Source organism: Malaya genurostris, chromosome 3 (assembly GCF_030247185.1).
Source record: "Malaya genurostris strain Urasoe2022 chromosome 3, Malgen_1.1, whole genome shotgun sequence".
Classification (NCBI taxonomy): domain Eukaryota; kingdom Metazoa; phylum Arthropoda; class Insecta; order Diptera; family Culicidae; genus Malaya; species Malaya genurostris.
The window spans coordinates 176,068,800-176,095,811 of record NC_080572.1 but is presented as its reverse complement, the minus strand read 5'-3'; the positions used below and the strand labels follow the sequence as shown (position 1 = coordinate 176,095,811).

At 38.4% G+C, this 27,012-nt stretch overlaps 1 protein-coding gene and 1 long non-coding RNA gene across 9 annotated transcripts in view; both read right to left on the bottom strand.

Annotated features, from left to right (window-relative positions):
- The window catches only part of LOC131439418 (microtubule-associated protein RP/EB family member 1), a 44,593-nt gene extending 27,049 nt beyond the window's left edge, over positions 1 to 17,544 (bottom strand). For 3 of the 8 annotated variants that reach the window (XM_058610405.1, XM_058610399.1, XM_058610404.1), the window contains exon 1: positions 17,184 to 17,528. The gene's annotated coding sequence lies outside the window, so the exon portion shown is untranslated. Of the gene's footprint in view, positions 1 to 17,183 lie in introns of all 8 variants that reach the window. The other 5 variants (XM_058610406.1, XM_058610403.1, XM_058610401.1 and 2 more) reach the window with 4 other exon arrangements.
- Positions 17,545 to 18,664: 1,120 nt separating this feature from the next.
- On the bottom strand, positions 18,665 to 19,084 carry LOC131436177 (uncharacterized). Its single transcript, XR_009230589.1, has 3 exons — positions 18,953 to 19,084; positions 18,837 to 18,895; positions 18,665 to 18,782 (listed from the first exon to the last, which is right to left on the bottom strand). It is a non-coding gene; the product is annotated as an uncharacterized LOC131436177 (long non-coding RNA).
- Positions 19,085 to 27,012: the final 7,928 nt, after the last annotated feature.

Below are 27,012 nucleotides of genomic sequence, written 5' to 3'. Positions count from 1 at the left end.
TTATATATGAGAAAGGCATTATTACACCACTAGGTGGATTAAACTGTGGCGTCTCGTCCTCATGTGCACTTCGTGGACTGCACAACAAATCAAATTGAAGGAATTAACTGCATTCCCATCCGCATTCAATTATGTTTTAGATTCTCTATTTATTCGATAAAATCAGGTCGCGATTTTTTCCACAGCACAATATGCACATATTCTATCTGAATTCGAGTACTTTGACTTGTACACCGAATCTGCATGTATTTACACAGATTTCATATACATCCAAGTTAAAAATAGTATCTCTTGTCGCAGCGTTAGTGTCTTTTCCGTGCACATAAGTTACTGCACAGAAGAAAAGGAATCACTCAGCTCAGCTCTCTGTGCGAACTTGTGTGCACACCATCAGTGACTTATGCTTATGGCAGTTGAAAACGAATTGCTGTCTCAGTTGCAACGTCGCAGCGGTTTTATTGATGAAGTTATTGACAGATTTGTTCGACGTGCAGAGAACCGAATTCTCCTTATGTATCGATGTTACGGAATAAGAGCCCATTCAAAAGTATATAGTTATTTCATTGTCTTGAAAAATATAAGCGAATATCCTTTTCTCAATCTTTAGTTTTCAATTACAACGAACTGTTATATCTGTGTTATACCACAAAATCAGTGCACAACCTGTGAAATTTGTCACGAGACACCACTGGGATTAAAACAGGTTTTTTCCTTTATGGTCTACTCTGGTCGAGGGTGGCGGGTACAAAGCTTCCATACCGGACGAACTAGGCTATGGTACCCAAATGAACACTAGTAACGCTGTGGGAATCATCGAAATGATAGGTTCCCTTCTATCAAGATGATAGGATAGCTTGTAACCCAATCGACAGCTTCCTTCGCGGTAACCAATTTGCATCGAAAGATACGAGTATCTTCTTCTATTTCATGTCCACCAGACAATTTGACACTAAGGCAGAAAATGTGCTGTTTGTATCGTATCGGTATTTTGTCATCCTACCAACTGATTATGTGTTTTTAATGTCTTGATTGGTGAAACTGTGGAGTGTATTGTTGCCTCTTTTTGACAGACCCATGCCATATTATTTTACTGATTAATCAATTTTCAGTCAACGAATTGTGATAAAATCGGATACCATATCTTTGCTTTTATTCTAAGCGAATGAAGCGAATGCACCTAATTTGATTTTGCTCTTAAATTCAATCTATCGAGCAGAAACAAAAGATTTTTTCTTTAATTAATGGTTTCAGTAAATGAGACAACAACTGGAGCTGAGATGACTACTGGAGCCATTACCCTAGTAAAAATATGCGTTTATAAAATCCCACTCCAACGAGAACAATTCGGCGGAAGTTAATTATGTACAAGGCAATGGAAGAACTTGACGAAACCACCGGTGCGAAAAAACTGATGCATAATTGATTTGTCGGGGACTGCAACTGCGAATAGAAGGTGCTAGTTGTTCGTTTTAAGGTGCAGTTTGTCTCTTGCGGGCTAATGCGCAGTGTCAAATGGGTCGTCAATTTAAGTCATGCGAAACTAACTGCTTTAAACTCACTTCCACATTTAAATCTGAATGTTTGCCAATACTGCAAACAGGCTTGTCGTGTCAGTTGGGCTAGCAGGAGGAAGAAACCGAAAAAAAGTTAAATAAGCCGTAAAGAAGTGGGTGCCACATATTGTTGTGTGCACAACGCATAAGAATACAATTTTTGTGTTAGCAGTACAAATACTTATAGCACTTAAATTTTCTGTAAAAACTTCCAAACATACTCCGGAAACTTATATTCCATGTCTCGAAAATAATACTAGAGAAACAACCGAACACGAGTCCCGTTGTCTGTGAGAATAACTAAAATATTCACTAAGCAGCTGGCAAATATTTCATCACAACACTTCAATAAGCGAATTTTGCTCTGAGTCAGGTGTGCCTCATCTCGCTGTTTGCTAATAGAGCGAGCCTGATCTCAATCAGCGGAGGCGAAAAGCACAACAAAAATCGTCTAGGGTAATCATGCCAATATTCATCTCAACCCTTCTGCTCATCCTACTCATTTGGATACATTTCGCAGTTTCCGTTTTATGTAAACATAGAATGGAAAAATATAAAACCACTGAATATACGCGCAATGTCATTGAGTCCGTTCCAAAGGCGCTACCAGTCATTGACATAGATTCTCGCAATGTTGTCGTCAATTTCCCGCCTCCAAACGTAAACGTAAACCATTTGCCGGTTGATTTACCGCAGCGAACAGAAATATATAAGCGTAGCTGTGGATACAGGAGTGTTGCGATAAAAATGTGTGGTATCTGTAGAGGATAATATTTCTCAATTGAATACAGTAGTACTTTGAAAAATAAATCGCTCATTCTACATTTACAGAGCAAATATAACGAAGGAGATTTGGAAGATGATTCAATAAATAATTTGTAAATATGGTAACCATTCTTCTCGCAAGCTTATGAAACTTTATTGTTTCCAAAACCTAAATTGTTGAATATGCTTTTAAGGTTGTCAACAGACATATTGTCTGTCTTCTGTAAGGTTACATACAAGGAAAGACATTGCATAGACAATTCTACTTAAAATGGTTCGCAACACACTAAACTTTATTCGTCGTTCATTATTTATTTATTTATTTACTATTATTGTGTCCATCGGATACAAGATCTAAATTGACAATTAGAGTGGGAAAAACCCATTTGAGTTTGTCATTATCAAACGGGCGCAAAAATCACTATCTTTTCAAGAACATAAACGAAAGTTATAAAACACAATGTAACTTAACTGACACGAACGCCACAAAGATGGTAAAGTGTCATTAATATAAATAAAAAAAACAATGTAACTTAAAGCTAGTATCACAAATGCCACTAATAAAATAATATCTTAAAAATTCAAATCACAGTGGATCGTTTCAGTTTTTTCGCGAAATGACTAGATGATTCACCAAACTCGAAAAGATAATCAACAGCGGTGAAAGTTCGAATGAAAGCAGTAATCATTTCATTAAAGCCAAAACGAGTCCTGTGAAATCTCTGCTGAAGCAGTGTTGTATTCCGCAGTGTCCTATTCGGTATCCGAAAATTTACTTCAGAGCGTAATTCAGGAGCATCAATTTCCCCATTGATCAGTTTTGCAAATAATAATGATTGTTGCATTTTTGCTCCACGAAAGTTGATAAGGAATCCAAACTACTGAAACATTCTCTAGAATAGGCCGGACAAGTGAACAATACAAAGCTTTCAAACAGTGAGGATCTCTAAAATCCTTAGCTATTTTACTGATAAAGCCCAATTGACGTGATGCTTTTGAGATGATCTGTGATCGTTGTAAATCAAATGATAATTTTCCATCTAGCAGTATTTCCAAATCGCAAACCTGGGTAACTTTAGTCAAAACTGAGTCATCGATGTGATAGTCAAATTTAACAGGCCTCAGAGGTTGAGGTTGATAATTTATTTATTTATTTATTTATAATTATGAAATTCATCTGACAATAAAATGGTCCTAATAAATATGTATCAGTCAAGTCATAAAATTGTAGAACGTAGAATTTTCTGCGAAAATTTGTGAGTTGGTTCACCATTAGTTTGTTTTGACTACACCCATCTACGAACGATTCAAGTGCATTTTGTAACCGCTAACAATCCTCCACAGTGCGAATAACGAGGTACAATTTCAGGTCGTCTGCATAAGTCAGTTTGCAACCACGTCCCAAAGCAAATGAGACATCTTTGAAATATAACACGAAAAGCAAAGGTCCTAAATTACTGCCTTGAGGAACTCCTGAGTTATTAGAGAAAAGTAATGATGAACTGTTGCTCAATTTTACTCGTAAAACTCTCCCGAAGAGATATGAGCTCAACCAGGACACAAGATGGGCGGTTAATCCGAGACGAGATAATTTGCTGAGAAGTATTGTGTGGTCGATTTTGTCGAAAGCAGCTTTTGGATCCGTGTAAACGACATCCATCTGAGCTTTAGCTTCCATGCGGGCAATACACTTTGAAGTAAATGTTAGCAGATTTGTTTCAACTGATCTTCCTGGCATGAATTCATATTGATCGAATGATATATAATTCCTTGCTCGATCTAATATAGCACTACTCACAATAATCTCGAAAAGTTTCGATGAAGCGGAAAGATTAGTTATGCCACGATAGTTTACAACATTACGACGATCACCATATTTAAATATTGGGCAAATGTAGGATTATTTCCATATATGCCGGAATTTAGCTTGCTCAAATGATCGAGTGAGTTTAGAACAACCGAACGAGTTTAGAACAACCGAACTACAGAACATTCTCATTCTACTGATATATCAGCACAAATAAACATTTGTTGACAGCAGTACCGCTGTGATGAAATGTGATTTCTACTGAGAAATCAGCTACCGTTGTTTGAACAGCTGAGATCGGTAATCCAATTTAAGTGTGAAGAACAGCTTTGAAAATATTCAGAAACAATGGAGTTGTTTTTAACGTTATGTTAAACCCCACCCACATTACTATATTTTGTAAGCCATATGCTTGTTCTCAACATTTAGGAGGAAGAGAAATTCTTGAGATAAAATCAACTAGAATTCCGGAAGAATTCAATGCACTAGATTATTTTTGATTGCCGGTACAAATTTGAATTCCTTATGATGAACTTATGACAGTTACTATAAGATCTAAATACAAATTGAAACTGTCAATCGAAATTGTTTTATACATCATACCTGCGAATGAGAGCAGTTGCCTGTTGTACACTTTCTTGACACTACTAATCATCATCACTACACAGTTTTTATCGAAATTGGTTTGGTACTGTTCTGGTCAGCATAATTTTAAACTTTCTAGAGTGCCTGTATAGAGTGTAATCTATTTATTCGTCAAACAAATGAAGATTAGTGACTACAGTAGTACAGGACGATGAAACGTACATCAAGACAGTTTTTAAACATCGTCATGGGCAGGAAAGGCGGCAACAATTTTCATACACATGCTGTCGAATTTCACAAAGAAATACTTCGAGTGCAAGACCATCCGTTGGTGTGGTTCAAAGAGCGATATTTACATCGCGACCGAGACCATCAACCAGGAAATTTATATTCGGGAAAAAAAACGTATGTTTTCCCCTGCTGTTCTGTGTTGGTTGGTTTCGGCATCTTACCATTAGGGAAATAAGTGATGTACTGCGAACATCGTCCAAATGGTTCCCAAGGACATGAACTCTCCCAACACACTAGAACTTTGTCCAATAGGAAAATATTGGACCATTTCCAAGTGGAACTTCATGAGGACGCGAATAACACTTGTTAGTGAGATGCAGTTTGAGGCCAACTCTGCGGAGGTGAGGAAAGTGATCAAGAAGGCGGCTGATATTAACAATATTTGCATTAGTTCTAAAATAATTACTGGAATACGTTACGATTGCTTATTAAGAACATACAATTAGTACAATTTCATTTGTGAAAACAATTTTGCTGAATATAAGCGTAATAAACGTCGTGATTATACTTGTCGGACATTGATTGGCATATTGTCGCAAAACTGAAATGTAGAGGCGCTGCTTGTTCAGAGATGATACTTTCAGCAAGAGCTGTCAAATCGGTCGGAAAATTTCTAATTACTCCACCTTTTCAACGATTTCTTATGAAAACGGGCAAATTCATTTGAAAAATCATAGTAGAAGTTGCAGAAAAAGTTTTTACTCTGAGGCGGTAATGTTGATCTTAGTTCATTGTGCGAAATCTACCGTTTATTCAGAATGGAGCATTAAGCTTGGTTTGATACCATTTTTCAAATGTCTGGAAATAACAAATAATGTATTCGATATAAATAGTACTCGATCTAGTACTCGAGAAATCAACGTTATACTGGTTTCTCTTTTAAAAAAAAAAGTTGATCCGAAAAAACCTAACCTTACCCAATTTCACACATTTCTGAAGATTTTCCATGTTTAAACGTAGTTTACACTAAAAAAAAGTAGTAGTAATCACTTTGAAATCGATTTTCTTCTACTCCGAGTGTACTTTTATTGCTAATATCTATTTGTACTCTTGAATAAACGATAAAAATGTTGCAAATCACTACTGCCGATATGAAAATTTCCGAAAGAATCCTCCTTTTCTTGGTTCCATTTTTCATTGGCAGGTGTCGCTACCGGTAAATCAGCTTTGCGAGAATTTGCCAATTAAAGCATTGATAATTCTTGGATGCGATGCGGTGTCCTGGTGCTGCTCTCGAAAAAGTATAATTTCAATGTGTTGTTTGATACGTGTAGTTAAAAACTTGGTTGAAATAGGTGCAGGTGTGATAAGTGTGTGTTTAGTAGTGAGAGTGCTATTTATTGAATGACACTGATCCGCAAAACTAAAGATGCTCAAGCCGCGGAAACTGAGAATTTACCGCCTTAAAATTCAACGATGTTAACCTGTTAACCGATCGAAGCGCCGTCTGCATGTCATTGTCGGTGTTTTTGTTGAATGTGTGAAAGTTTTCAAGTCGTGTCATTCAGACTGAAGGTCTAGGCAGACCCTGTCAACTTGGAACGAAATCAATCTTCAGTTCAGCAACGCCATCGCACGACATCTCATTCAACATGTCATGTCAATTGTATGGGTGCGCAGTGCTGCTATTTTGGCGCGTACGAATTTGACATTTCTCTCCCCTACTTCTATGTACGAGATTCGATGCGGACTTGCCTGAGGGCGCCATGCTCGCAAAAAAGGATGTTGCCAAAGATTTGTTCGAGAAATGTGAGAGCTGGATATCTTGTTAATATGATGTCTTTGGTCTAGGGTTTCATCTCGCGTTGCTGACAGCAGAGCGAGCAGGAGAAAAGGGATATTGGTGAGATCGTTCCTTGCTAATATTTTATATTTTTCTTACTTATTATATTTCTCCTGAGTATCGAAAATTAGGTTTTGTTGAGATCATATTGTTTACCAAAACATATCCAGATCTCTTTCCCTTTCTACTAACAAATCTCCTATTCCATGATGCTCGTGGAGATGCAGTGGTACCCGCGGTCTCTAGAAACAATGAGTATCGGACTAACATTCCTTCCCTTCCTCAGTAGCACAGCCTTTGGTCGTGGCCGGCGTCGTTATTGATCATTTTATGTAAAGTTTTAAATCAGTGGGTATGCACAGTGAGAATGATTCGCCTCTGCCAAGCATCATTTTGTTGATTCATTGTGCATTTTCACTCATTCGGTCAATCACGAAGTGCAACTACGGGTAGTCTACTTCAGCTCAGCTCAGCTCATAAGCAAGCGATGAGCTTTATATGACGGAAGTGGAAATGAGCTTCAGTTTAGACTAAGAACTGCGTAAAAACAAATTGTGTTTGGACTGACTGACTGACTGAATGCTTTCCTCATTTGTTATGGTGTTAGTATTCTATACTATTTTATAAAATTTAAAAATAGGTTTGACATACGTGATAACGATTTAACGATATATGGGGCTTGGAAATTATGACCGAAACATCTAATAAATCCTAGTGTATCATATGATGGTTTGAAATTTTAAAAATGAGTTAAGCCATCGCTAAACGAAATGAGTTTCATTTTTGAGTTTGTGATCTTTATTTCCGGTGCTCCGGAACCGGAAGCCGGGGATTGGAAAAGCCAAAACCGTTTCGGATGGCCGTCAACTGACAAGGGCTATTGATTGAAATTGTTTTGAGCCCAGTTTCGAAATAGTTTTCCGAGTTTTGCAATCGTCACTCTGTATAATTGTTTAAAATTTTCAACACTCTTCGCCCTGTAATTCACCATTGCAGATCGGAAACAAGAATTTCCAAGCAAAAAAAGGACTCATTACTTTCAAACGCTCAACCGGAAATATTATTTTCGCTGTGTTTTCTCTACCAATTTGAAGACTGTTAGGCGCTATTTGTCTTTGCAGCATTAATCTTTGCAGCATATTGAAAAGTTGTGAACCTGGAAGCTCTGGAAGCTTCTCCTGAAGGTGTGCATACTAGTTCTCACAGAGCCAAAGTGACTGAGAGAACAATAAATCTCAGAACAGAGCTGTGTAATTCCTACTCTTCTTGAATCTGTGCAGTAACTCATGTGCACGGAAAAGGCACTAACACAGCCACAAGAGATACTTGAAATTTCAAGTTGAATGTTTATAAGATGATAAGATGTGTGTAAATATACACAATTTCCGTGCACAAGGCAAAGGAGCGCCACGTATTGGCTACGGAAATGCGATATGGAAAGAGGATGAATTTGTGCATATTGTGCTGTGGATAAAATCGCTAATTATTTGAATTGAATGCGGATGGGGATGCAGTTAATTCCTTCAATTTGACCGGTTGTGCAGTTCACGAAGTGCACATGAGAACGAGATGTTACTGTATTTTGCATAGACGATTTCCGTTTGTTTTCAGTTTAACATTTCGATTTTTCTACCGAACTATATTGAGTTGAATTTACTATTACTGCACAATATGTAAAATAGAATAATTTTGATCTGAAATATTTCTACATCAATAACATTTATTATTTTCATATCGCTTTCATGAATACGACTTACTTTACTAAGAGGCACCTTTTCAAAATTCGTCTTGTGCAAGAGTGGGTAAAACCTCAACGTAAATATCTCGAGTTCTACATGCTTTAACCAAATTTGGAACTTGAATTCTGGAACTAGGTTTTGAAACAAAATTCAGTTTCTTTATTCAGGTTCAGAATTCAGCTCTAGAATTTACAAGTAGAAATTACAAAATTCACACAATCAATCAACAAATACGAACAATTATCGATATTCGGAAGTGTAAAAAAGCATGTTTTATTCGTATTCACACCCTCCAGTTACGTATGTGACAATAGCCATCCATCTTTTTCAATGTCAGCTGCATACTTGTTACATGTTTGGATATGAATTACATTCAAATACAAAATAAAAAGAAAAAACCCTGAATGGCAAACTAGCGGATCTGAAGGGACATGGAGGAATTTAGAAATTCATTTTTTTACTGCGATCCAATAGATATGACCTTTTCCATTTTGGAAATTATTATTCTACATAAATTGTTGTAATTTGAAAAGTAGCAAAGGAATGTCACTATGGTCAAATGCTTTATTGTCGGTGTATGATGTTTCTATACGGTTACCACAATCCATTGCATTCAGCGTGAATATCTAATATTAAAACAATAGAAGATAATAGATAATAATCCTCTGAAGAATTACATCTTTTTAACGTTACACTAAAACGACATACTGTTGTTTGTATTGTTACACGAAATAAATTATAGAATGATGCTTTTTCGGTGTTATACGTCTCTTTTGTCGAATATTTCGTCTTGATTTGAAATACACAAATAAAAAATTTAATGTCAATTTCAATGTATATTGACATACGTGAATTTTGATTATACATTCCTACATATTACGGTAGCGATAATTACGATTACGATTGCTGTGCACTACATCGAAAAGTTCGAGATCCGAAATAGATTTGTTCGTTTTTGTCATTCAAGAAACATGTTTGAGCTCTTGTAGAACTATTCTACTCCACAAAAATTGTACATTCGTTTTTAAATTTTTCATATTCCCATTTCAATTTTCAAATTGAATTTACTGTAAAATTGTTTGACACAAAATTGACAGGAACGCGCAAGTAAAATGTTCGTTATTTTTGTCCAAATATTCATGGAAGCAAACTAATCTACTCAGAAAAATTAGTCATCATGTTTTGTAGTTTCCAGTAGCAATATTTGTAATATCAATCCCGATGTTCTTATGTGATTATTTTTTCTTTGTGTTGTCGTTTGACAGGCAAAGACCTGTCATTATTCTAATAAAAAAATTCGTGTAAAACCCAAACTTGGTCGTTTTTACAATATTTTTCTCTCATTCAGTAATAGCCGTTCAACCGAGAAGGTTGTGTATAGAAGCGTACAGTTTAATAACGCTGGTTAGTTTACACGCGTTAAATACGACAACGGTTGAACTACAGGTAGAGACCTGTTGGCAGCAGCCGTTAAAACGTAAAATCGTGCTGCATAAGAGAGCCCTAGTGCTGGGCCAAGCTGGTGAAGGAAACAACAAAGGGCGTTTCCCAAGCTCTACCCAGGCCACAATATACAGCCACAAGTGCTGAGCAGGAGAGTGCAAAGGCACATTGAAGAAGAAGAGTGCAAAGGCACACAGAAGCAGGAGAGTGCAAAAGCACACCGGTGCGAAGGCACTTCGGTGCAGAAGCATATCGGTGCGGAGCACAAGGAAGAATGAGACAAGACAACTCGGTCTTTCCACTGCCATACAACACGCAGGTATACACCGGTGACCTGCGCTGGTTGCAGCTGGCGAAGACAAAAGTAAATCGGAAATCGAGTGGTGCTGGATGTCAGGTAGCAGTAGCATCACATCCAACAATCAGCATCCAACAAGAACATCTAGAGCAACGAGGATCTACACGGCAGTGCAACGGAGATAGACAACAATTTCAAGGTAGAAGTTTTTTCTTTTCCTTTTGATTGAGTACTGTGTAGTGTTGGTTTCATTTTTTATTTTAAAGTTTGATTAAAAATTTTAATGTGATGGATGAATCCATGGACGTAAATCCTAGCATGAATCCTATACCCCCACGAACGAAAAAATATCAGGAGAGCTCTTCTGGGCCTTGGATAGTCTTTTTTAGACGTATATCAAAGCCATTAAACATTTACCAATTTTCTAAAGGTTTGACATCACGATACTCTTCAATCAAAGAGATCAAAGAGATCATAAAAGTAAATAACGATAAAATTCGTGTTGTGGTAAATAATTTGAAACACGCGAATGATATTGTCTCTTCGGAACATTTCATTAAAGAGTATAAAGTTTACATACCATCCAAAGATGTCGAAATTGACGGTGTTGTTACCGAAGCGAGTCTTTCGGTAGATGATTTACTCAAGCATGGTGTTGGTCGTTTCAAGAACTCTATGCTTGAGGGTGTGAAAATACTGGAGTGCAAACAACTGTACTCAGTAGTTTATGAAGAGGGAAAAAAAGTTTATCGCCCATCAGACTCGTTTCGAGTGACATTTGCCGGATCTGCGTTGCCGTCCCATGTCTATGTCGATAAAATTCGCCTCCCTGTTCGGCTTTTCGTTCCAAATGTAATGAATTGTACGAACTGCAAAAAATTCGGACACACAGCTACTTACTGTAGCAATAAACCAAAATGTATTAAGTGTGAAGGACCTCATAAAGATAATGATTGCAACAAGGAAATTGAAAAATGTATTTATTGTGGGGAAAGTCCTCATGAGGATATTTCAGTATGCACTGCATTTAAAGTGCACAAAGACAAAATTAAGCTTTCTTTAAAAGCACGGTCTAAGCGCACATATGCAGAAATGCTTAAAACGGTCATTGATGTCCCCCCTTTGGAAACCGAAAACGGGTTTTCAAATCTAGAGGAAACAGAGGACTCTGACTCTGACGGAAATAGTGAAGGTAATTCGTTTTTCACTACCCAAGGGTCAGTTAAGAGAAAGAAGTCTTCTTCCAAATTACCAAAAAAGACACCTAAAGTTTCATCTTCAAAAAAAGATCCCCGTGTTAAACAAAAAAAGTCAAAACCAAAGACTGTGCCTCCTGGTTTGTCAAATTCACAAACCAATCCAGGATCTAGCACAGAAAAAGGTAATAATCCTGTGGGCTCCATTTCACAGCCACCAACAGGATTACTGAAGTTTTCGGAAATTGTTGAATGGATTTTCTCAGCATTCAATATATCTGAACCCTTAAAGACCCTCATAATGGCATTCCTTCCAATAGCTAGAAATTTTTTGAAGCAGTTATCAGCTCAATGGCCAATTGTCTCAGGTTTTGTATCTTTTGATGGATAATTTATCACCCGCCGCAAATGATACAATCACTGTCCTGCAGTGGAATTGTCGAAGCATCATGCCAAAACTTGATTCATTTAAAATTTTATTGCATAGTCAAAAATGTGATGTATTTGCTTTATGCGAAACATGGCTTACTTCAAACATAGCTTTAAATTTTAATGATTTTAACATTATACGTCTCGATAGAGACTCTCCGTATGGTGGAGTGCTTTTGGGAATTAAGAAATGCTGTTCCTTTTATAGATTAAACATCCCTTCAACTTCTAGTATAGAAGTTGTTGCTTGCCAAATAAACATTAAAGGCAAAGATATTTGCATAGCTTCGGTTTATATTCCTCCAAAAGCACAAGTTGGACAGCGACAGCTTAATGAAATGGTTGAAGCCCTTCCTGCTCCACGATTGATTCTGGGGGATTTAAATTCGCACGGAATGATGTGGGGTTCCGTTTACAATGATAGCAGATCATCTTTAATACAAAACATTTGTGACAATTTTAGCATGACGGTATTAAATATGGGTAGCATGACACGGATCCCAAGACCTCCTGCACGCCCAAGTGCATTAGATCTATCTCTTTGCTCAACATCAATTCGACTAGATTGCACCTGGAAAATATTGCCTGATTTACACGGTAGCGATCATTTACCAATCATCATCTCAATTAGCTGTAACAAATGTATTGCTAATTCAGCTAGTATTCCATATGATTTGACAAAAAATATCGACTGGATTAAATACCAAAGTAGAATCTCTAGTATTTTGAATTCAATGGAAGAGCTCCCTCCACTTGAAGAATATGACTTCCTCATTTGTTCGATTCTGGAGGCAGCAGAACAATCCCAAACTAAACGCTTTCCTGGGCCAACGACTAACAGAAGGCCTCCCAACCCCTGGTGGGACAAAGAGTGCTCAGAGGCTAAACTCGCAAAACAAAATGCTTGCAAGTCGTTTCTAAAACGGGGAGGAGGAACTCCTCAGAATTTTGAAAAACTTATGGTTTTAGAAACCAAGTACAAGAGCATACTTCGAGCCAAAAAATGTAGCTATTGGAGACATTTTGTCGAAGGTTTGTCAAGAGAAACCTCAATGAGCACTCTTTGGAATACGGCCAGACGAATGAGGAATCGTAACGTGGGCAATGAGAGTGATGAATACTCGAACCGATGGATATTTGACTTTGCTAGGAAAGTTTGCCCAGATTCTGTTCCTACGCAAAGCATTATACGGGAATCTCCTCCAAATAATGGTTTTATTAATAACCCATTTTCAATGATGGAATTTTCTATAGCACTCTTGTCTTGTAACAATAACGCCCCTGGGTTGGACAGAATTAAATTCAACTTGGTGAAGAATCTGCCCGACCTCGCAAAAAGACGTTTGTTGGAATTGTTCAACAAGTTTCTTGAGCAAAATATTGTTCCGCCTGACTGGAGACAAGTGAAAGTTATCGCCATTCAAAAGCCGGGGAAACCAGCTTCCAATCACAACTCATATAGACCCATTGCGATGTTGTCCTGCATCAGAAAATTGTTCGAAAAAATTATTCTACGACGTCTCGACACTTGGGTCGAGACGAACGGTTTGTTGTCAGATACTCAGTTTGGCTTCCGTAGAAATAAAGGGACGAATGATTGCCTTGCATTACTTTCGTCTGACATCCAAATTGCCTTCGCTCAAAAGCAACAAATGGCATCTGTATTTTTAGACATTAAAGGAGCATTTGATTCAGTTTCCATTGATGTTCTTTCAGACAAGCTCCACCAACATGGACTTCCAGCGGTTATAAATAATTATTTGCACAACCTTTTGTCAGAGAAGTGCATGTATTTTTCACATGGCGATTTGGCAACATTCAGAATTAGCTACATGGGTCTCCCGCAAGGCTCATGCCTCAGTCCGCTCCTCTATAATTTTTACGTGAATGACATTGACAGCTGTCTAGTAACCCCATGTACACTAAGGCAATTGGCAGATGATGGCGTGGTTTCAGTTACTGGGCCCAAAGCTATTGATCTGCATAAACCATTGCAAGATACCTTAGATAACTTGTCCGTTTGGGCTGTTCATCTTGGTATCGAATTCTCTGCGGAGAAAACAGAGTTAGTCGTCTTTTCAAGAAAGCATGATCCCGCGCAGCTTCAGCTCCATATGATGGGAAGAATGATCCAACAGGTTTTAACTTTTAAATACCTCGGGGTGTGGTTCGATTCCAAATGCACGTGGGGAGGACATATTAGGTATCTGATAACGAAATGCCAACAAAGAGTAAACTTTCTTCGAACAATAACAGGATCTTGGTGGGGTTCTCATCCGCAAGATCTAATAAAATTGTATCAAACAACGATACTTTCAGTGATGGAATATGGATGCGTTTGTTTTCGTTCCGCTGCAAACTCTCATTTTATCAAACTTGAGCGAATTCAGTACCGTTGTTTGCGAATTGCCTTAGGCTGCATGCACTCGACACATACAATGAGTCTTGAAGTTCTGGCGGGAGTTCTTCCATTAAAAGATCGATTTTGGGAGCTTTCATCACGCCTGCTAATAAGATGTGAGGTGCTGAATCCCATGGTAATTAATAATTTCGAACGACTAGTCGAGCTTCGATCTCAAACAAAATTTATGACAGTATATTTTAACCATATGTCACAGGAAATCAACCCTTCAAGATATATTCCTATCCGTGTCAGCATCCTAAGTGCCCCTGACTCAACTTTATTTTTCGATACATCCATGCAGCGTGAAGTGCGTGGAATCCCGGATCATCTACGCTCGACGGAAATCCCAAAAATATTTTCAAGTAAGTTCAGGCATATTGACTCTGAGAAAATGTTTTACACGGACGGATCGCGAATTGAAGAAGCGACAGGGTTTGGTATGTTCAACAATAATGTTTCGGCCTCATTTAGGCTTCAAGAACCTGCATCTGTTTATATAGCAGAGCTAGCAGCAGTTCATTATAGTTTGAGTGTAATCGTCACATTATCTCCAAACCATTATTTCCTCTTCACAGATAGTCTGAGTGCAATTGAAGCCATTCGCTCAATCGCTGCTGGCAAAAACGAACCGTTTTTCTTGGGTAAAATAAAACAGTGTCTGAACGACATATTGAATAATAATTATCTAATCACTATAGTCTGGGTCCCGGCTCATTGCTCCATTCCAGGCAATGAAAGAGCCGATAATTTAGCCAAACGTGGTGCTATTGAGGGTGAAATTTATGAGAGACCAATTGCTTTCAACGAATTCTATAGCTCGTCTCGCCAAAGAACACTTGCCAGCTGGCAAGCTTCTTGGGATAAAGATGATCTGGGTCGGTGGATGCACTCAATTATTCCGAAAATATCGACAAAGGCATGGTTCAGGGGACTGGATGTGAGTAGGGATTTCATTCGTGTGATGTCCAGACTCATGTCCAATCACTACACGTTAGATGCACATCTCCTTCGAATTGGGCTCTCCGAGACTAATCATTGTGCTTGCGGAGAAGGTTATCGGGATATTGATCATGTCGTTTGGACATGCGTGGAGTATCGTGATGTCAGATCTCAACTAATAAATTCTTTGCGTACCCAAGGTAAACTATCCAATATCCCAGTTCGAGACATTCTTGCTTGTCGTGACCTTTCATACATGAAACTTATTTATCATTTCATAAAGAAAATTGGAGTTTCAATTTAATAAAGGCCCCTTTTAAGACTTAGTTCTGATCCCAGCTGCGTCCATGAGTTCAACCAATAGCTAAATTAGAATAAAAATTATGTAATGATACAAACAAACTCGAAACAGTTTATGAAATTATCAACAAAATGTCTGAAAATAACAGCTTATTTTATAATTTATAGAAGTTAATCGTTTGGTTCAAATAATATTTCCGAGTAGATTTCATAATTAATGACGAGTTACCTAAGATGATATTTAAGCTATAAGAGAATATGTTTTAATAAATTCAAAACGTTGTGACTATGTTAGAATTAAATTAGGATAAGAATATTATGTAAAAGTGATGCTACGGCGAAGAAAAACTTATGTAAACTGCCTTAAGAAATAAACGTATTTATGGAAAAAAAAAATATTTTTCTCTGCGTGTACAATACAAATTTATGATATAGTATATGATCACATTTTTTTTAAATTAGCACAACTGAATGGAAAATGAATCATGGAATTTTTTTATCGTATTTGAAAATCATCACAACTATAATCACATTTCGGATAAATTGAATGGGAACAAAATTTGAAGAATTTCTAGCAAGATTTAATCTTTAGTATTGTTGAATATGCATACTCTAGATCTTCTGCTTAAATTTCCTGTGAAAACCCAATAACTTCACTGAATACTTGAAATTTTGGAATGGGCAATTATTACTACAACCAATCGTTTGTTAGTCACCTAAAAATAATTACATAAATTAATGCTAGATAATATTTGTACAAACCCACGTTTTAATTCAAATGTCTACATTTGTGCACAAGTCAGAAAAAACATGACTGCTTGTGTTTAGGTGACAGCTCCTATCGCTCGTCTCGCGCAACAGCACGTACACATTTTCAACAAACCTATGCACTCCTCTCCCAAAAATTCTTGCTATAGTGGTGTGAAACGGCTTTGCAAATACCGAGGATGAATCATGATGCATACTGTTCGACCAATAGATAACAACATAGCACATACTTTTAATCGATTTTTGTTATTGCAGAAGTACAATCATAACCAAAATGAAAATAGGCATTGTTTACCGTAATTTCAATAGAAGCCAATTGTCAAAATGAAATACTGCAACACGCAAGTTAACATACTCTTCGAAAGAGGTCAAATTCCTTTTTGGAAAATGCCACAACACTATTCGGATCTCTTTTTTGTTGCTCACCGTTGGTCTTTCGCTCTCTTCGAGCTATGAGAAACGAAAGCAGGCATTCTCGAAAATTTGATATGATTGGCAGACTGGTATGCATTGAACAAACATGTTGTTATTGATGGAGTTGTTCAAAGCATTGAATAGAATAATGATACAGGAGATAAGTTATACAAAGATGATGAAATTTAATATAATCATACATTATCATCCGTTTTGGTAAATAAAAGGAAGTTGATAACATATGCAAATAGTTATTGGAAGTACAACAATCACAATTATTCAGACAAAGGATCAACCCAATTTGTCTTAATTTTTACTAAGTAGAAATGAATAATGTATCTTCTCAGTCGAGTACGAAAATTCGATCACTAAGTACAGGTGTGTACCACCCTGACCATTTGAAGGCACATGCAGGACGGTGTATGTGCGAGAGAATGACCGGAAGATGTATGTGTTAGTTCAGACTTACTTTAGCAAAATTTTCTCCGCTAGTTCGGGTCTGGTTTGATCTGCTCCACCGTGTAGAAAAAAAAAGAAAAAACTAGAAATTTTTCTGCAACTCCACACTTCCGGGATCAAAGAACAACGCTGAAGCACTATTTCACTGCGAAGAATTGCTGTTTGCACTTTTGAATGATCCTTCTATTTAATAAATCACTGGCGCACTGAAAAACACAGATTGCAGAAATTATTCACTTCTATCTGCTAGTCAACCATACGCACATCTATCGCACTGAACGAGAAAGAAAATTTTAGTTCCACGAGATGAATTTCTAGCTTTCGATCGGAGCGAGTTCGGATTTCAAACTGCCGTTTGCTTGACGATTCTCTCAATTTTGCTGATGCAAAATATTCGGCCACTACACACTCAACCAAATATAGCGTAATTTATACTATTATGTTATATTCCAGTAACCCGGTGGATTTTGTCGACCCGCATTGGTCCGATGCATCAACTGCGTGAACCCGAAAAAAGCTTTACGCTTTCATTATGTATCGCTAGAGCACAATAGCGAAGAGATACCAAGTAAGGCATTAACGGGTACCGATAGCGTGCTTTTTTTTGTTTTGATTGTAGGTTTAAACCTTAACGTCATCCGCCCCTTTGGACCAGAAAAACTCTGACCCTACACTGAGAAAAAAACCATAGTAACCGTAACCTGTTCTTCATTGTCATTTCAACTATACGCTTAAATAGTAGCAACAATCATGATATATGAATATTCACCATCTGTATTGTATAAATTACTAGACAACAAAGACTACGACTTGACTAAACTATTTGTATTTATGACTTTTCTGGCATGGTCATCCTGACAATGGTAGTCATCTCAAACATAAGAACAAATAGTAAAAATCACAATTTTTAGTAAGATGAAATTCCTCTTGAGCCTTGATTAATATGAGAAGCGAAATAGTTATTGCTACCATGTAAACATGTTCACAGTATAATAATGTTTCCATAAATAGAAACATGGTTTAAAAGACAATTATGAAGTTTGAAAACACTAGTCATGTAGTCCATATCAACATAATTTAAGTAGTAAGCACATTATAGTGTTTTTTAACCGACTATGTATTTCATTTGTGTTGACTATACAAATTGTCAATAAACGGGTGTACTTTGTTATTGTCACATAAAGTTACAATATAGCAGAAAATTCAGTACGTGGATAACACATCAGTATTTGATTTGAAAACAATATTTTATATTGTGACTTATATTGTGTAATTTGGTAGATCTTGCAGGTGAGTAAAGTTTGTAGTCTTAACAGTTTCCGTCGTTGAATTTAAATTTTTCAACAATTTTGCCGGCAATGGCTATGTTGGCGGTTCATTATTCATTTTCGGTCGCTATTGTTCCCAGGAACAAGATAGGCAAACACTGTTCTTGATAGCAGATTTGATCACAATTCAATTTATTTACGACTAATACAGGTTCAAGCTACAATGAGTTTATCACTTTAGGTTATGTTTGATAGAGGATATTAAGATTACCTACATAACAGTGTTCCGTTCAAATTCATAAGATAGAGATTATCTTTCCTGCGCTAATACGTTGCTGGTACTGTTATGGACACATAATAAGTATCAAGCATATATTAAATCAATTCATTCTTACTTGTATCTTCACTCAGTATTACTGATCAGCAGTCAACAACGTGACAATCACCGAATTCACTATATAATTGCAAAATATTAATAATTCAATTTCAAATGTGCCTTAATATTAACTACCTGCTATAAATATCTTTTAATACACTTGTAAATAATTTATTTGAAATTTCCGTTAAACTGAGCGAGCACATCGACACTATACTTTTCTTCTCACTGTGATTAGCAGGTTTCTGTTAATCTCTTTGGTGGTTCAGCTCAGCATCCGTTCCCATTATTTTCGGAAGAGTTGCCAGTCGTGAGGTATCGGTGCCAACATTCCCCTTCCCGTAAAGATGAGTACCAAACTCAGCATTACCGTTTTTTGAAACATCAAGCACTGCCAGGTTAGAAACCGATCGACGAAGTAATCCCGCTGAAGTCTGAACTATAACCTTCCTTACGCGACCATCTGAGCTTGGCAGAACCTCCTTAATACGTCCCCGTACCCAACCATTTCTTTTGCAATCATCGATAATTACTACTAGATCACCAGGCTCGACGGGCTTTGTTTCCTCAAACCATTTGGTTCTTCTCGTCAATGTGGGTAAGTACTCACGGACCCACCGTTTCCAAAAAATGTTTAGGTTTTGTTGAATAAGATTTCTCATACCCAACGCGACTTTGACAGGATCAGGGATTACAACGGGTGGTTGGTTAATTCCGTTTGAACTCATCAGGATGAAATGGTTTGGTGTTAAAGCTTCTTGTTCTTCAGAGTCAAGAGGTAGGTACGTTAGCGGACGAGAGTTCACTATAGCTTCAGCTTCAACCACAAAGGTTTGCAGAGCTTCATCATCAAACTTTCGAGCCATGGGTAAGCTTGTTAATGCAGTTTTAACCGAACGCACCATCCTCTCCCATGAACCTCCCATGTGTGGAGACGATGGAGGGATAAACACCCACTTAGTTTGGGCATTGGTGAACGAGACAGCTGAATCAAATAGTGCATTTTCCAATTGCTTTTGCAAGATGTTATTAGCTCCTTTGAAATTACTACCGTTGTCTGAATGAATTTCTAATGGTTGTCCCCGTCGACAAATGAATCGGCGAATGCTGTTTATGCAAGACTGGGTTGAAAGATCGTAGGCAACCTCCAGATGAACGGCGCGTATAGTAAGACACGTGAATAACGCAATCCATCTTTTTGCGTTAGAGCGACCGACCTTTACTAGCATGGGACCGAAATAATCCAGACCTACATAACTGAAGGGTCGAGTGTAGGGTGCCAATCTGGCATTAGGTAGAGGAGCCATTCTAGGTGTGATAACCTTAGTTCTATAGATTGCGCACCACTTGCATCGCCGTGAAACCTTTCGGACAAGAACCCGAAGCCGGGAGATGTAGAACTGTTGGCGGATTTCATTGACGACGGTCTCCGCGTTCCCGTGAAGAAATTTTTGATGGTAGCTGTCCACCAGAAGATGTGTTACAGTATGATTCGTCGGAAGAATGATAGGGAATTTTAGGCCAGCTGCGATCCACTTCGCAGTACAGATGCGGCTGTCGATACGTAAAAGGCCGTGTTCATCCGCGAATGCTGTTAATTTATAAAGTGGGCTAGATTTGGGAATTATTGATCGTTCGCGGGTTTGGAGATCTCTATTACGAATTAGAATCGACACTTCATCGGGGTAGGATTCAGCTTGCACTAGCTTCCATATGATTATTTCCGCAGCTTTGAGTTCTTCATGTGTTAGCGTTAACTTTGTTGTAAGTTTTCGTGCTCGTGTGTCTTTTGTAGCGAATCTTTTGACAAATGCAATGGTTCTTACTAGGCGATTGAGTTTTGAAAATCGAATGAAGTCGATAAAGATGTCTTTTGTTACAATTTGATGTAAGTTACACGGTCGTATTTCTTCATCCGTCGCGGGTATAGGAGTATCCAGAGTAGGCCATTCGCTTTCGAGAAGTTCCAGAAACTTTGATCCCAAGAACCATCGACTGGAGCTAGCAAATAATGGCCTGCCATGCCATTTAGTGGCTTCATCTGAAACATTGAGCTTGCTTGGTACCCATTTCCACTGGGTCTCTCTGGAAGATGATAATATTTCGCCGATTCGACAGGCTACAAATGGTTTATATCTTCTATGATCAGACTGAATCCAAGCAAGAACCGTTTTAGAATCAGTCCAGTAGAACGATTGAGCGTGTTTAACACCATGTCCTTGAGCGATAAAGTCTAGTAAGCGAACTCCTAACACCGCTGCCATCAATTCCAACCGTGGTATTGAGTGATATTTTAATGGTGCTACTTTAGTTTTAGCGGTTACTAACACAGACCGCGGAATTCCATTCGGCGCTATGACTCTGAAGTAAATTGCTGCACAGTATGCCACTTCGCTTGCATCTACGAAAACATGGACTTGAAGGGATTTGTATAGATCTTCGTTAGCCTGGTCGAAGTAGCAACGTGGTATCTGGATACGACTTGTCTGCTCAAATAAGTCCGTCCACCTTTTCCATTGTTCGAAAATCTTATCGCTGACGCAATCATCCCATTTCATTCCTGTTCGCCAAGCTTCCTGCATTAAAATCTTTCCATGAACAAGAAAAGAAGCTAGAAGTCCCAAGGGGTCAAAGAGACTCATTACACACTTCAGCATTTGTCGTTTAGTTGGTCTCGCGCCCGTGGTAAGTAACAATTGAATTTCTTCGCTGAACAACATCGAAAACGACAGCACATCGATGTCCGGAATCCAGTGCATACCGAGTACTCGCTCAAAACAGTTGGTCCCAGAAAGCGTAAGATTTTTTGATTCTTGTATGGTCGGCTGTCCTAGATGGTTTAAGACGGCGAGGTTATTAGAAGCCCATGCATGGAGGTCAAATCCTGCTTTGGAGTGGATGTCACGTACTTCGCAGGCAATCCGTTTCGCCTGCTCAACTGTAGAAAAACTATCTAAATAGTCATCCACGTAGTGGCTTTTTAGAATACCTTCGACGGCTCTTGGGTACTGATGTTGGAATCGTATAGCGTTTTCATTTTTAACATATTGCGCACTCGTCGGTGAGCATGTTGCACCAAAGGTCAAAACGTCCATAATGTGGACTTGAGGTGGGTCTTTAGGACTATCGCGGAAAAGGAATCGTTGAGAGTTTTTGTCGGAGCGTGTAATAGCAATCTGGTGAAACATTTCTCTTATGTCGCTAGAAATAGCAACCGGGAATAGACGAAAACGGAAAAGTACGTAAGGTAGTGGAGTTAGTAGGTCGGGCCCCGCAATAAGTGAAGAATTTAAGGATATTCCTTCCACTTTAGCCGCAGCATCCCACACCAGTCGTATCTTTCCGGGCTTTTTAGGATTAGCTACGGCTCCTAAAGGCAAATACCACACACGCCTCGGGTCGGCCTTGATCAGTTCAGATTCCGTTGCGCGATGGGCATACCCCTTTTCGTGATACTCTTTAACCTGTCGATGAACACACTCTTTTAGTATAGCGTCCTTTTCCATTCGCTTTTCTAAGCATTCAAGCCGACGAAGAGCCATCGGAAAGCTGTCCGGCATTTCAATATCGTCATAACGCCAAATCAGGCCGGTTTGAAATCGACCGCCAACCCTTTGAGTAGTCTGCTGCAGAATTGCTCTCGCTCTGGCATCTTCTTTAGATTCGGGTGGCTTAGTAGTCTGCACACCCATATCTTCGGCATTGAAATAATCCTTCAGCATGGAATCTAACGCATAGTTCGAATTGCAGTCACATTCATGATAGTTTAAATGTTCGAAATCTCGGTTCTTGCCGAGGCTTCCATAGACGCACCAGCCTAGTCGAGTTTTGACGGCGTGTGGTCCATCATTTCCTTCTTTCATACTTTGTGGTATGGCTAATGACAAGTTTCGTAAACCTATAAGCAATCGAGGATGTGCATTTTCATAGCTTTTAACTGGCAATCCGACCAAATGCGGAAAGCGGCGTTGTAGTTCGTCGAACCGGAGAGTTTGTGGGGCTAAATTTAAGTTAGCTACGGTACGCGCATTTTCAAGTCTGTGCTTATTTTTATTATCAAGACCCGATACGTGGAATGTAACCATTTCTGATGCATGTTCCGTGCGTGTCATATTGGCTGTCCACTTCAAACAAAGGGGTAAAATGGGGCCGCTAATATCGAGTTGGTCTACCAATTCCTTTTCAACAAGAGTGGTTGTTGAACCCTCATCCAAAAACGCGAAGGTATCAATTGACTTAGAATTACTATGTAAAGTGACCGGTAGAATCCGGAAGAGAACTGATTGCCCGCAGTGATGGTACGTAAGGTTTGAAACATTAGAGCTTTCTTGAGTTGCCTTGGTAACGGGGTTTGTGTGTAGTAGAGGATGGTGACGAAATTGGCACTCGTTAACGCCACAACGAACGAGACTTCTACAAGCCCTTCTACCATGAAAATTCAGACAGCAACGGCACAGTCTAGCACGGTGAATATGCTTCCAACGATCCTCAACACTACATTGTTTGAATTTATTGCAAGCTGTCACGCGATGATTTTGTTCACTGCATATTGGACATAGCTTTCTCACATAATTTTCATCTTTTTTTATTGTCTCGTATGATTCATCAATATGTGTATTGATGAATCCTCTTGATTTCGATTGTGAAACGGCTGGTTGATAAACTTTGCTTACGGACTCTATCATACATGACATGAACTCGCTAAAGTTTTGTAACGTTGTTTCTGGAACGGTTACAAGATGTTGTGCCCACTGAAGCTTCACTGTGGTTGGTAGTTTTTCTACGACCTCTTGAAGAAGAACTGGATTTTTCAAATGTGCATGTTGGCCAGCGATGATGAGATGCTGCGTCAGGTTACGCACCATGATTCCAAATTCAATCAACATATCTAATCTGTCCGGTTTTGGTGCTGGAAACTCGCGCATATTTTTAATTAATTTATTTATTATGATTTCTGGTCGTCCAAAAAGCGTTTGTAATGTTCTCATGACCTCTGGTACTGATTCGGGAGTTAAAAGATAGTATCTTACAGATTTTAGTGCATTGCCTTTTAAGCAACGCTGCAACCGAGCGAGGTTCTCCGTATCGCTATATCCACATGCCACTGTTGAGTTATTGAAACTGCTCACGAATATTGGCCATTCCTCGGGATCTCCTGAGAATTCAGGTAGATCTCGTGGCATAACTTGCCGGGCTGCTAACTGTTCCGGAGAAGGTCTGAATGCATTCGGGGTTTTCGAAGTTAATTGTGGAACTGGATTCGGAGGTGTGGTAGAATAATCCAGCCACAAGAGAGAATAATAAAAATATATACATCGTGAAATAAATATTATTGAATTACTTAGTAATCCAGATAAAACTCAAATTATATTGTAAACAATAATTATATTGTTTTACTAAATGACGCAATGTAGTTTCAGCATATTTATAGATTGTAGTCTAAATTCTAAAAAACAACGGTAATTATTGCGATACAGACAAATCTCAATCTAAGTAGTCTGAAAGCAGAAAGAAAAAAAATGACAGGATTGACTCGACGAATTCCATAAAGAACGGAAGCATTTTCCTCCTGAAAATTGAAAGGATGAACAAAGATAGCAGAATTCCAAGAAAAAATCACGACAAATACATATACATATAACCTTATGTTAGTCATTCATAATTACCCATGATTCATAGCTCTAGTGCAGGGGGTTCCCAAAGTGGTCGATATAGACCCCTTGGGGTCGATATCCTTTTTACGGGGGTCGACGTGAACGAAAACTGACTATGACGACCCCCTATTGTTTGATATACGTTGGTATTTGAAATATTTTCGCTAAAAAAGTTGTGTTTATTTGACCATACGTAGAATTTTGTAAGTATTTTACAACAATATTAAAAAAGCAAGAAATTGATTTTTCAAAGGAATTTGTTGATGGGGGTCTGAGACCTAAGTTAATTATAGTAAAGGGGTCCCTGACCCAAAATAGTATGGGAACCCCTGCTCTAGTGTGACAGTAATCACTAACAATAACTATTGAATTAGCATATATTCAAAGTGTGGAGGATTCAAAAATCCATTACGAGAGTCGTTTTTACAAGCCAACATAACGAGTGGTAAGCCCACTGCGCTCAATTGTAATTGTAATTGTATTTGTAATTTATCAGCCCACAACCTGGCAGACAGTGTCCGCCCATCTGCTTGAGTGAGGTTAACTACAAGCTGGTTGTAAGCCTACTAAAGCCAGACCGTTTATATGCACTAGACCGTGTAGCATACCGGCTTCCTGCACCACCAGAACAAAAAATTCTGATCCGCAGCCCGGAACAGAGAGGAAATCGACTTGCAGTATTTGCCATGGACCATCTGGAATTTCTCTTGATGAGAGTGGTAGCGGAGGATTTTTACAAGATAATAGTGCACAAGTTTCGCAGCTTTTCACAAATTTCTCAGTATCAACCGACATACCAGGCCACCAGAAGAACTCTCTCATAATTCTTTTCATTGAAGCTTTGCCTATGTGACCAACATGCGCAGCTTTCAATGCTTTCATGCGGAGTGAGTTTGGTAAAATGGTGCGATCTCCTTTGAACAACAAATGATTGAAAGTATTGATGGTATTTTTCTGTGTTTCATATTTACGGAGATTCCGTGGCCATTTGTTGGAGACTAAAGCTTCAATTATTGATTTATGATCTTTATCCTGTTCTGAGGCTGCTTCGATCTCATCCCAGGTAATGTTCATGGAACCGGCATCTAAAGAGTATAAGAAATTACCATTGTTGTCTTCCTCGAATGGTTCCGCATTTTGAGATTTGTGAATCAACCGTGATAGAATATCTGCTATGTTTTCTTTTCCTTTTACAACTTTCATGACAAAATCAAATGGTTGAAGCCGAAGAGCCCATGATTCCGCTCGTGTAACGGCTCGTTTGCCGAACCGGTGGGTTGTACCGAAAATAAATTTATTTGCTTCAGCGTCTGTTCGCACAGTGAAGGTTCTACCGAGTAGATAAAAAGTGAAACGCTCTATTCCCCAAACGACAGCCAGAGCTTCTTTCTGTGTTTGGGGATATTTCTGTTCCGTGGGAGTGAGTGCTTTGGAAGCACATGATATTAAACGTGGCATATTGTCAGTATTATACTGCACAAGAACAGCACCCAATCCAATTGGACTTGCATCAACATATAACTCAGTCACATCTGTTGGACTGTAATATCCAAGAGTTTGTATGTTCTTTAATGCGTTATCTTGTAAGAAGTTGAACTCTTTTTCTTCCTTATTCGTCCAGTAGAACTTATCGGAATTTCCGAGAGCTCGAAGTTGTTTTGTCAAATCTGCTCTGTGTTGGATGAATCTGTCAGCAAAGGTAACTAAACCCAGAAAACTCTTTACTTCTGCGCATGACGTTGGTGTTCTAAAACTTCTTATGGCACTTCTCTTTTCATCAGTTACACTCCATCCTGTTGGGGTCAATGTGAAACCGACAAATTTTACCTTTTGGCTACCGAAGATGCATTTATCGTTATTCAATTTTACATTATTATGTTTGAGACAACTTAACACAGCGGCTAGATTTTCATCATGTTTTTCCTTAGGTTCGCCAATAAACGAGGATATCATCAAGATAGTTGACTACTCCAGAGCAATTCCCTAAGATAATTCGCTGCATCACTTCTTGGAATATATCGGGTGCATTACACAATCCAAAGGGTAATCGTACGCATCTGAATACTCCAAATTCTGTATAAAAATTCGTAAGGTGCCGTGATTCTTCATCTAGCACAATGTGGAAAAATGCGTTGGTAAGATCAATTGTAGAAAACCATGTAGTGCCGTTTAACTTTGCCAATATAGATTCGAGTGTTGGCATAGCAAATGCAGCTCTATTTACATACTGATTTGGACCTCTTAGATCGATAACGAGAAGAATGTCTTGTTTCCCTTTTGGAATCGCTAGCATGGATGAGCAAAATGATAAATTCATACCATCACGAATGGGTTCGATTATATCCGATTTGATCAACTCTTCGAGTCTTTTCTTTACCAAAGGCTTGATTGCTTCAGGAATGTTTGAACATATGTTTCTGCATGGAAATTTGGACGTATCGTAACTGATTTTAACTGGTGGTATGTTGAACTTCGGGAATGGCTCTCTAACTTCAATTGACGAAATAGTTTTACTTTGAATACTATTCGTATTTGAATGAG